This window comes from Macadamia integrifolia, chromosome 14 (genome assembly GCF_013358625.1).
Source record: "Macadamia integrifolia cultivar HAES 741 chromosome 14, SCU_Mint_v3, whole genome shotgun sequence".
Classification (NCBI taxonomy): domain Eukaryota; kingdom Viridiplantae; phylum Streptophyta; class Magnoliopsida; order Proteales; family Proteaceae; genus Macadamia; species Macadamia integrifolia.
This window is the reverse complement of record NC_056570.1, coordinates 1,850,959-1,859,206: the sequence shown is the minus strand read 5'-3', so window position 1 is coordinate 1,859,206 and position 8,248 is coordinate 1,850,959. Positions and strand designations below refer to the sequence as shown.

Genomic DNA, 8,248 nt, shown 5'->3' with positions numbered 1-8,248 from the left:
GCCTTAACTATAAATGAACATCTTATTGAAGAAGCTAGAAGAATGGACTTGGAACTACTAATGAATGAGGTGACAGTAACCTTGGCTACACTCATGATACAACCATCATTTATGGAGAAAATCTAAGCTGCCCAAGTATCAGATGAAGGTCTTCAGAAGATAGTAAATGACATCAAAAAAGGAAGACAAAAGGACTTGGTCTTCAGGTTGACTGAAAATGGAGTCTCAAGTTCAAGGATAGTCTTTATATACCAAAGGATGAAGACATGAGAGAACTGATATTGAGAGAAGCTCACAGTTCACCCTACTCAATCCATCCAGGTAGTACAAAAATGTATAAGGACTTAAAGAAGTTCTATAGGTGGAGCGGCATGAAAGCCGATGTAGCCTCTCACGTAGTCAAGTGCTTGAGTTGCCAACAAATCAAAGCTGAAAGACAAAGGCCACATAGATTGCTACAACCCCTACCCGTACCAGAATGGAAATGGAAAAACATCACCATGGACTTTGTTACAGGGTTGCCACATACTCAGAAGGGAAATGACACAATCTGGGTGATTGTAGACCGGCTGACCAAAGTAGCCCACTTCATTCCTATGAAGATTACCTATCCCATGGAGAAGTTGGCCCAACTGTATGTTGATAATATTGTCCAGTTGTATGGGGTACCAGTTAGTGTTGTCTCCGATCGTGACTCCAGATTCACCTTTAAGTTTTGGAAGTGTTTACAGAAGGCAATGGGGACACTACTGAACTTTAGCACAGCATTCCATCCATAGATAGATGGGCAATCAGAGAGGACTATACAAACCCTAGAGGATATGGTGCAGGCTTGTGTATTGGATATGAGCTATAGTTGGAATGAGTACTTGTCACTCATAGAGTTCGCCTACAATAATAGCTACCAGGCTACCATAGGCATGGCACCTTATGAAGCTTAGTATAGTAAGAAATGCAGAATACCTTTGTATTGGGATGAAGTTGAAGAACGAAGGATCTTAGGTTCGGAATTGATCCAGGCCAGGCCACTTGTGAAAAAATGAATGTAATCAGGGAGAGGATCAAGGCACCTCAATCAAGACAAAAGAGCTATGATGATGTCAAACAGAAGCACCTAGAGTTTGAGGTGGGTGATAAGATTTTTCTGAAAGTCTCACCAAAGAGAGGAGTGAAGAGGTTTGGCAAAAAGGGAAAGCTAAGTCCTCGATACATGGGACCTTATGAAATATTGGATTAAGTCAAAATGGTAGCTTAGTAAGTCACTATGCCACCCAAATTAGAAGGAGCTCATAATGTTTTTCATGTTTCCACGCTTAAGAAGTACGTTCCCGATCCAGCTCATATTTTGACACATGTACCCTTGGAACTTGACATTGATTGAAAGTATGTAGAACAACCAAAAGAAATCATTGACCGGAGAGAGCCCATTGTCTACAATCGACCTGTTTCTTACGTACTAGTCAAGTGGAGGAATCACTCTAGACAAGAAGTATCTTGGGAATGCGAAGATGAGATGAAGGAGAGATATCCTCAAATGTTCGGATTACCAGGTACGTCAAATTTTGGGGACAAAATTTCTTGTACAGTGGGGGGGATGTTATACCCGTGCCCTAAAATTCCTATTTTTAATAATACAGATGAGTCACCGGGGGATACTAATATTGATGAATATTGGGTAGCAGCCGTATTTTGCCGAGAAAGGAAGGATGACCCTACTTGCGCTTGCTACTCATGCCTTAAAAATTGGAAGGGGTTCCGGGAGCATAAGAAAAGGTTAGTTAAGCCCTCACACTTCACGAGAAGATCTCTAAACCTTAAAAATGAAAATACTGGCCAAAATCGGGTTATTTGGCCGTGGGGCCCGATCCCTTGCACTTGGGTAACTCAAACTCAATCCCAAGGATAAGACAACATAATTAGAAGTAGATTAATATATTTGGACACACCAAGGTGGGCCCGTTATCCCAAATTATAGTTTAAACTAGTAATGGGTGAAAACCCATTTTTCTCCCAAACAGGCCTTAGTAATTAAGTGACTATAAATAAACTATTACCATTCATTCTCTACCTACCAAATTAAAAGCAAAGAGAAGGAGAAAGAGAAAGAAGAAGAAGGAGAAGGAGAGCAAGCAAGGAAGAGGAAGGGAGGACCAAGGGTTTCCTACCAACTAAGGTAAACTCCACTCACTCTAAGTCTTTAACTCCATGTGCTAGGCTCTCTCTCTCTCTCTCTCTCTCTCTCTCTCTCTCTCTCTCTCTCTCTCTCTCTCTCTCTCTCTCTCTCCCATTTCCTCTCTTTTGAGCTAAGAGAGATCGCCCTAACTGAATCCCCCCTCTTCACTCTCTAAACTTACAAATAGAAAAGGGGATTTGGTGTGGGAAACTTACCTTAACAAAATCATGAGTTCATTTCAAGTTTATAAACCCTCCTTTAGGAAACCTCCATCAAAAGACTCAATTTGGGCAACACAAAACCTAAAAATGGGGAAAATTACTAAAATCCACTTTTTCACTTGTTAAAACTACAAATTGGGAGAGGGGTTTAGTGCAAGAGACTTATTCTATCAAGATTAATGGATCAATTTGAGTCTATGAACCACCCCTAGTGAAATCCCTAATTTGGGTAACAAAAACCTTAGAAAATGTGGGTTTTACCCAAACACTCTGTAGCCCATGATTCAAACCCAAAATTGGATTAGGGAAAATGAAATTAAATACATGTATAGTGGATTGGGGTGACCACATAAGCCATTGGTGGTCACTACCTACACCCTCAACCGAAATTCCCTAATTTAGCTTAATCGCAACTAAAACTTTGGGAATTTGGATGCATTGTGTAAACCTATCTTAATTAAATCATTAATTACACTTAATATAAGCTAATTGAGGTGGTTGAACATCCCCCACATATAAATTAACCCTATGGTCATAAAACCCTAAGTTGAGAATGATTTCAAAGAAAAGATAAATAGGAAATGATGTTAGAACATGTGCCTAGGGTCTTATTTCTCTATGGGTGATTTATTTCTTAAAATCCTTATGTATCTTATGAGTTGAACCAAGAGGTGACGAGACACAACACGAGGCCATCTGTTGTCCATCATCACCTAGGACTCGAGGTGAGGGGATTTGTGTGATTTTATTTTATGAAATGTTATGTTACAATGCATATGTGAATGAGCATGTTAATTGCATATTATAAACTAATTACTTGTGTTGGACATGTATGTTGCATAATGATATGAGTTGTGAATGGAGTGTGTGTGTGTGTGATTAGGATGCAGGGTAACCGAAGGTTAGGTTCCGGCACTGCAATGCCCAGAGGGAGTGTGTGTGTGTGTGTTTGAATGTGTGTTGTAGAGATTGGGGTGCACGGTAGCCAAAGGTTGGTTCCGACACTGTATGACCACAGGGTGTGTGAGTGTGATTGTAACGTGATGTGGCATGTTAGAATGCATTGGGCTAGGATAACTACCCTTGTGCTACAACCATTACCAATAGGGGTTTATGTATTGGCTAATCCTACCATCCAATGGACCGAGGTTGGGGACGATTTTCGATGACCGAGGTGGGGGGTACCAACGTTGTGACAAACCATCACGCAATGTTGGATTCGGTGATGAGGTATATTATGCGGGATTAATAATAGGGGCTTACCGGGTATTTAAGAAATCATGTAGGGACCAGTGTGCTCCTGACTCGCAACTAGCTTGTATCATTGGGGATCGATAACGGACATTTATAACTGAGGATACCACCTATGTTGTAGTAGCACTAATACCCATTATGGACTTGAAAATTGTTGCTTAGAATTATTTGATAATAAATTAATCATGCCATTGAATTCATATAACTGCATTCATATTGATGTGGTTGGACATAGATATTTATATTATTGCATTTTCTTGGATTGTTATGATTGCTTATGTGTGTTACCCCTCACTGGGTCTCGTGAAAGCTTACCCCCATTGTTGCCCTTTTTTTTAGATGTTGATTCAGGTAACCCTTTGGAAACTGTGATTGAGGATCCGGCTCTATGGAGGTGATCTCTAGGATGAGGAGCTGGTTGCACACGAGAATAGATGCGTGTGCGATGACTGTGCATTTGGAGCACGCTGATGATGGAGTATCATCTTTTCTTTTTTATTCTTTTTGTACTAAGCAGAGGTAGCCGTAGAAGCATAATTGTAATTGATATTTTGCTGCAAAAACATTTTGTTAAATATGATAAATACTATTAGACTCCACCAATTATGTATATTTGACTCTTATTTTATCTTGTGATCTAAAATCATTTCATAATTCTATGCACTTAAAGTACTGCATCGTGGATCCTGGATGGATTGGGGACACGTGTGTGTGTCCATGTCACTAGCCTTCAGGTGAATGGAGGTGGGGTGTGAAAATGAGTCTTAAGTATCCAAAGTAGTGCCAATTCCTTAAGGGAGGCCAATCAATAAACCCCGCTGAAAGGATCAATCCTATTGAGAGCTCCTTTTTCTTGTTCATGATGTGATTCCTTTCCTTTTAGCATTTTATATGAATATAAGATGAAGATTGATAATCTTACCCAAAAAAAAAAAAAAAATTTGAAAAGATGATGGTTGATAATTATACTAAAAGATAACAAAAATGATGATTGATAACTATAGTAATGATGATAGATTCTTAACGCAGTTGGTGAAGTTGTCGTGTGCTAAGTCAATGCTCACTTGGAGTTCTCGGGTTCAAACCTCCTGCCAGTTACCTCACAGGTACCTCACCAGCACACACACACCCCCTAGCCCCAACTTAATCCATTCATGAGACAGCTTCATTCGCAAGTTTTTGGATGACCTCTTGCAGGAACAGAGGATCAACATTATCTACCTGTTCTTGGTCTGCCTCTGTCAATGGTGATGGTTCATGTCTTTGTTATGAGGATTGTAGTCTAGAAAGCCGAAGTTGCTCATGTGTAGGAGAGAGAGGAACAGGGGGAGTAAAAGTACAAAAAAGTCCTCACCTAGGAAGAGAGAGAGAGAGAGAGGAAATATAAGTTATTGCAAAAAATAAAAAATTGGTAAGAACTTATTGCAATCGCCTTGGTTACAAACAGATAATCAAGACTCTGAGCAGCAGTCAGGGACTCAGAATATAGAGGAGAGGGAGAGAGAGACAACCATCCCCTGGAATGATGACATTTCAACGTCGTCGGAGCCAGATGAGGTGCCTGAAGGGCTTTCCAGAGTTGCAGAGAGTGGCAATGTGGAGGGAGGGAAGGTTGAAAGCAGGGATCTTTTGCGGTTGGAATGTTGGACGGAACAGAGAGCCTGCTACTGTTTGCGATGGATGCATCTTCTTCGTTGACGTCTGTGGCGGGGCAATCTTTTTCGAACCAAGCTGAGACGGTTTCCAAATTTGCTATTTCCTGGCTTAGCTTCATGGGTTTTCTCTCTATGATTCGTTGGGAATAGAAAGAAAGGAGGGACATTGAAGTTCTCAATCGCTGGGCTGGTTGGGTCGGGAGGAAAAATTTCCATGTTCTTATTTGGGAACACTGGTAATGACACGCATTTCCTCTTCTCGTATTTTCTTCTTTCCTTCGATTGAAATAATTTCAGTTCCTATAAAATTTGCAAATTGCATTGGAAACAATATTGAATTCAATGTGTATTCACTGGACTTGCTTTTTTTTTTGTTGGTAAAATGTGTATTCACTGGTCACTGATGCGAAATGCTGCTAATCTGTATGTGAGCTATAACGTTTTAAAAATCAAAGATATGTTCCTGATGATGGATTAATCCCTGATCCGTTGTTTGAGGTACTGAGATTACATGAGAACATACACGAATAGATCTGAGGACAAAGAAAAATGGAGATGTCTGTGTCTGAGAGACCGAAATATGGAGGGAGAAAGAAACTCAGGGACCTGCTGGATGTTTGTTGGTTTGCTCAAGTGATTTTAAACCTTCAATTCTTTCGAGGATTTTGAGTGTTAAACTTTGTAGTAGTATTTTGGGTGTTCCTCAATTTGTAACAAAGGGGGGGTTTCAGAATTAATTCAACGCATAATCGTACCAAACATGTTTTTCATTCTATTTTCTATTCTGTCTAATAGTAACCGATCGATTATTATTTATAGTCTATAACTTATATCATAAATAGGTCATAAGTACAAATAGAAATTAAACCAAAGAGAGCTTAGCTAAAAAAGGGGAAGCAATTAACAAAAAAGAAGATCAAACAAGATTCACCACTTACTTAGAAGATGGTTTAAAATATCGGATGAAATTGGGCAATTAACCCAACCTGATTCCAATTCCTAAAACCATGGCACCATGGAAACAAATACCCAACTAAAATATATTCTACATTTAGCTCTTTTGTTTTTTCTTCATAGCAATGGCTACCTGACCATATCGCCAATTTGTAGAACTGTTTCCTACTTATCCTTACTTCCATGTGTGCACTTCACTACATTACAAATTCCACACAATGCCTCCTATCTATAAACTAATACAGTAGATCTCCTTCCATGAACTTAAAAGTTAGGAGTTGTTTTTCAAAACCACAGCTAGGGAAGGAATAGTTCTCTTATGGGTATCTCATCTCCCAATCCAGATCAGAGAAACATTCTGCCAGGGATTGGATTCCTGTCTTAGTGGGTATCTCATCTCACAACTTACAAATAAGAGTTTCCACCGTAACTTTCACCTTTATGACCTTATGGGTATCTGATTTCCCAATCCAGATCAAAGAAATATTCTGTCAGTGATTGGATTCCTGTCTTAGTGGGTATCTCATCTCATAACTTAAAAAGAAGATGATGTTCCTCCATAACTTATAACTTTATCTAATGGGTATCTCATCTGATCAGAATCCAGATCATGGAAATATTCTGTCTGTTTTATTCATTAGTAACTACACCACTCCCATGGATATATACCTCACAGAATCAAATTCTATACGAATATGTAATTGCAGAAGATGTGTGGCTGTTTGCATCAATGGTTAGGTAAGCTTCTTAACACTTACGGCGCATAGTGTGCTGGTCCAATGACAAGCCATGCTTTATAAGATTAGCCATGCAAGCTCGTGAACTTTTGAAATGGCAACCTTCCTTGTAACGCCCCGGCCCCATTAACCTTGCACAATATTGTCCTCTTTGGCCCATAGGCCTCAAGGCTTTACAACGCGTTTTAAAGCCTTGAGGCCCATGGGCCAAAGAGGACAATATTGTGCAAGGTTTATGGGGCCGAGGCATTACAAGTGGTATCAGAGCAAACCCCAACAACGTGTGGGACCACAGCGGGGACGCTATGCCGAAAAGGGGGAAGTTTGTGAGACCCAAGAATACGGCAAGTACCAGACCAGCCTGGGAGATCGGTGAGGTGTCTCCACCAAGAATATGGCTAGTACCAGGGGATTTGGGAGATCAGTGAGGGTGTGTAAACTTTAGTCCCACATCGCCTAGGGAGAGATTACTGGGCTAGTTAATAACCTCTAGCCTCCTTAACATGGCACAACGTGTTTTAGCCTTGAAACCCATGGGTCAAAGAGGACAATATTGTGCAGGGTTAATGGGGCTAAGGCGTTACATTTCCAGAGGTACACAATCACTAAACTTCACTCATTTCCCTTCATCTCGCATGCAAGAACCTCAGTACAATTTGACATGTGTGTTCCTTAAACTATCTCCTCCCATAGGAAAGGGACCTGACTCAGTGTTTCAGGATCAATGCTGTGATGTTAATACTCCAACCATGAAAATTAATAACCTAAAATCCATATGGATTGATGGATGCTGAAGACAGCATTTGGGAATTCTTCCATCTCAGGCATGGATACAGTGAAAACTGCTGAACTGTAGTTGAGGGAAGTCCACAGTTCAACTAAGACCCGGGGAGGGGGGGACCCAATTCTCTTTGCATCACAATATGTTTGAAAGAACAATTCCTCCCCTAGTTCTGTTGAAGCATCTGTTTGTTGCTCCAAGAAATCACAACCTATTTTGCTGCTCTTGTTCACAACCTTTGATTCCAATCGGAATCCAGAATCTGGTGTTGATTAAACGCCTGAGAGAGGTTGCTTGGTTCTTCGCATATATAGTTTGTTAAAATGCGTACCTGAGTTGGATTAAAAAAAAAACTGATGTTCTATGTTTTTCTTTTCCATATACACATTCTCTCTCTCTCTCTCTCTCTCTCTCAGGATAAATTTTGGCCAGGACAAAATTCCCATAATTGAATGGAAAAACAATCCCAAAAA

The 8,248-nt window shown here is 40.2% G+C and overlaps 1 long non-coding RNA gene and 1 pseudogene across 1 annotated transcript; both read left to right on the top strand.

The window, feature by feature from the left end:
* Nucleotides 1-2,083: 2,083 nt before the first annotated feature.
* Nucleotides 2,084-4,302, top strand: LOC122061143. Its single transcript, XR_006134563.1, has 2 exons — nt 2,084-2,173; nt 3,988-4,302. It is a non-coding gene; the product is annotated as an uncharacterized LOC122061143 (long non-coding RNA).
* A 451-nt stretch (nt 4,303-4,753) lies between these two features.
* The window catches only part of LOC122061050, an 8,609-nt pseudogene continuing 5,114 nt past the window's right edge, over nt 4,754-8,248 (top strand).